The following is a 4,417-nucleotide window of genomic DNA, read 5'->3' as shown; positions in this document are numbered from 1 at the left end:
CCTGTTGCTAGTTAGCCAACCAGCAACGGGCATGAAACTGTATGCAGATGGAGAAGGGCAATCACCCTTAATGGGCGATCAATGGTGAAGGGCAATCACCCTTAATGGGCGATCAATGGTGAAAGGCAATCACCCTTAATGGGTGATCAGGATATGCATAGGGGATTAAGGGGGGGGGGAATACAAAGAACACAACAAAGAACATTTTCCTATACAATCTGAGATGACAAGGCCTCTTCTGTAAACCCTCACTGAAGTGTCAGAATTTGGTTTTTTAAAAAATTGGCACAATGTGCTTTGTTGAACTGTCTTCAAGGGAATATATAAATAGTGACTTCAGGATGCTTAATGTCATCTGTTCCCCCCCTTCCCCTAGAGTTTATAGGTCTTTTTTTTCCTTTATCATATTCTCATAAATGAATAACCTTACTGCAAATACCCAGAGGAAATCAGAAAATCCATACTGCTAGGGGATACAAGGTACCGATGCAAGATAATTTTTAAATGGAACAACACCTACTTAACAGTAAATCTCAATATTAATTTCAGAGATCAGTCTAATCTAAGTATGTTATCAGTGGCTTCAACTCTTTCCCCTTCTTGAGCATATTCAGGGTCTTGTTGTCAGCAACCTCACAAAACCTCTGGCTTTGACAGTTAACTGAAGAGATCAGTTAAAAAATAAAACAGATTGGAAGACCCCCCCCCCAAAAAGTAGATCTGTACATTTGAATCTACACATTTTAGTTGATGCATGACTCAAATTATTTTGAACTTATTAGAAGAAACATGACATTTTGTGTATAGTTTTGTGTAAAAAGAACCATCTCTTTATGCCAAATAGCAATAAAGAATTATAATGGGGGCGGGGGGGAGAGGAGAAACAAGACCAAATTGAAATAACGAATATTTTCCAAATAGATCTTAATCACAGTCTAGAGATAACAAAATCTCTTCAGAAAGACAAGGAGGGTCAAGATGTATATTTAATATTATCCCATAGCTTCTTCAAAAAAATTGATAGCTAGATATACACATTATATGAAACTGTACTTTGTTTAACCAGTGTTTGCTAATAAAACTTAATTGGCTGAACATACTAAGTCACAAAATTTGATTTACAATGGTTTACATACAACATATTGGTTCACACAATACCTTACAATGTGAACATTATCTGTCTGTCTATTCATCTAATTTATATGGCTGCCAATCTCATAAGAAATGTCTCTGGGCAGTCTACAGCAAAAAATGTATAAAATAATAAATACCTCAAACACATGAATATTAAAAAAGATTTTTACAAAATAGTAAAGTTATTGTTGAAAATTCTGGGAACTACAATTTACACATCTGGAAGATGACCAATTTGGCTTAGTGAAATATATAAACCAAGTTAATCTATAAGTTTAAAATATCCTGAAATAAAAAAATATCCTGAAACAAAATGATGTATTTGCAAACTATTATATATTAACTATTATATTTAAAAACAGAATCTATTGATATTAATATTTAATTTACTATTATTATTTAAGTCACTGATGATTCTTGGTAGGTACAAAAACAGGTATAAAAGCAGGTACAAATTATTTGTCATCTAGTAATAGCCCCTCTCCCCAACTTATCAGCCTAAATATGACTACAAGAATATCAGATGTGTCACTAAGACGCTTCATTGCATCTCTTTTCACGGTATACCATCAAGTTTTGTTTAACCATTTTTTAGTGATATGTTCTCAAAATGTTACAGGTAGTCCTTGACTTATGAGCACAACTGAGCTCAGAGTTATGTTCTTAAGTCATGGCAGTCATTAAGTGAGATACCCATGTGATCACCTTGCTTAACTACCAGAATTCCTGCTTTCCTCTTTATGGTCAAAAAAGATCATATGAATGTCATTAATCAGAGCATGGGGTATCTGAGAGGGTAGGGAAAGCCCTGAGAGGCCGAGCGCAGGCCAAGGTCTGCACTGCAGCACTCTCCAGCAAACATATGACTTGCCCTAGGCTTCCCAGGGATTTTCTTACTTCCTGAGGTAACCATGCTCCACTTCCTCCCCTGCTTCATTCCTACCCCTCATCTCATCTTACTTTCCTTACACCTCAACTTACTTTTTCAGAAGATTGCCTTCAGGAAAGAGAACTGACCATATGGTACCCATCCGAAAAGCAAATCACCATTTTTGGAAGTGCCCCATATTCTGAGATTGTGAGAATAGCAGCTATTCTTAAAATGGCACCTGCTTCCAGGATGGTACCTGGTGGGCCTACATACACTATAAGCAAGGGTAGGCAACCTTGGCTCTTTTATGACTCGTGGACTTCAACTCCCAGAATTCCTTAGGCAACATGGCTGGCTCAGGAATTCTGGGAGTTGAAGTCCACGAGTCATAAAAGAGCCAAGGTTGCCTATCCCTGCACTATACGAAGGCCACATGGCAAATTGGTTACTTATTCTTCTCAAGCAATTCTTTGGAAAAGATAAGTGATATATGAAACTACAGAAATTATCTAGGATGGATAAATATACTTCTAATTACTGCTGAAAATGTGAAAAACATGAAGGGACATTTTATTATGCATGTTAGACTTGTGAAAAAGTGAAAAAATGGCTACAAATACATATGGTGATGCAGACAGTTTTAAAAATATTCAGGCAAAACAAGGCATATGTCCTTATTAGGACATATGATCATGCAACTAGAAAAGACTATGGACAATTGGCTTTATAAATGGTAACTGATAAGGCTATTATAAGCACAAAATGGAAGATTAGAAGTCTATCAAGATTCTAATCCAAGAATATACTCAGGTAGAAGCCTGTCCACCCCAGGGATAAACTACCCAGACACAAACTGAGCAATGTAGAATATGAGTACAATGCAGTGAGCCCTGTGCAGATCTGTACATTGGGGAAACAAAATAACCAGTTCATAAACACATGGCACAACATAGGAGAACAAACCCACCAGAACAAGATTTAGCAGTCCATCTGCATTTAAAAAACAAAAGGCCACTCTTTTGAAGGCAGCAAAGTTTAGAAAGAGGGGACCACTGATTTGAAAGAGAGGTCAAAGAGACCATCTATGTCAAAATTGAATCGACCTCTCTCAACAGAGAGAGAGGGATATGACACGATCTATCTCCAGTTTACAACACAGTCCTTTCAATAGTTCTAAGAAGGCTCCACATTCATTTGCACTACTCAGGTGACCCTGATGACACATATAAACTCCCAGGTGGCCTCAATGACTCTCTAAAAGAATGCAAATGACCAGCTTCTGCAAGAAGTATACATCCTCCCATTCCCCACCATCCAGTCAGAACTGAAGAAGCTTCTTGGATGAGAAGCGAAATGTCTTTGAAGAAAAACAAGAAAGTCCAATTGCCTCAAGAAAAAGCATCTTTGGAAGACTAGAGAAACACCGATGAAGGAATATATTATGAAGATGGCCAAATTTGCAGAAATGGTTATATTAATTTGTTTGGTTAAGGAAGGAACTACAACTATTTTTATAAAAAGATTTGAAAATGCTTTTCCTAAGTTGCTGAAATGGATAAAAATGGACTGCTGATTTTGGGATTTATTGATTAAAAAAGGTTGTTAGAAGAAAGAAGAGAACCATGGGAAAGTGGATATGGTAATTGCTATATTTGTAATTGCTGCAAAGAAGATTGGAAATCATTTCTTTAGTTATTTTTCTTTTTCTTGTTACTGTTTTATTCTACACTTCTTTTATCCTTTTATAATCTCTTTTTCATTTTATTCTTATATATTTTGGTAGTTTTGATAAATATTTATAAATATATTTTTAATAAAAATATTCATTAAAAAGGAAGACTATTCCCATAATCCCTAGCCAGCATGAGGATTGAAGTTTAGAATACAAAATATCAAAAGAATGGAGATAGTTGGGTTGAAGATCCTGAGGAAAGGAAGTGTAAATTACAGCCACCCAATTCAAAACCACATGGAGGTAGGAAGTACTAGTAATTAGGAACTGCCCATCACTAAGCTCTGGTGCTGATGAGTAGCTTATAGTAGATCAGTGATTGATGCAAAAGTTCCTAAAGCAGATTGGTGATTGATGAGGTATTCTCCAAGCAGAACAGCATGGATGGAGAGAAAGTCCCCTGAAGCAAAAGGCGAATAAGGAGAGTTGCTTTGCAACCCATCAATAATAGGGTGAACAGAAGGTTCCACTTGCCACACATTTTTCAGTCTTGCTGATAAATGTAATGGTCACAAGCCAGTTAGTCCTACTTTTTGTAATCAATTGTATATTGTCTCCTTCTGGAAGATTTATAACCATGTAACTGGAAAGCCTGAGTTTATGGAAAGAGAGAAACTGACCTCTCTTCTACAGGACACTTTTAAGAGTTTATGAGACACAGACAGAGGGGGGGGGGGGGG

This window comes from Protobothrops mucrosquamatus, unplaced genomic scaffold (genome assembly GCF_001527695.2).
Source record: "Protobothrops mucrosquamatus isolate PMUCROS unplaced genomic scaffold, P.Mucros_1.0 scaffold47, whole genome shotgun sequence".
Classification (NCBI taxonomy): domain Eukaryota; kingdom Metazoa; phylum Chordata; class Lepidosauria; order Squamata; family Viperidae; genus Protobothrops; species Protobothrops mucrosquamatus.
This window is presented reverse-complemented; position numbering follows the sequence as displayed.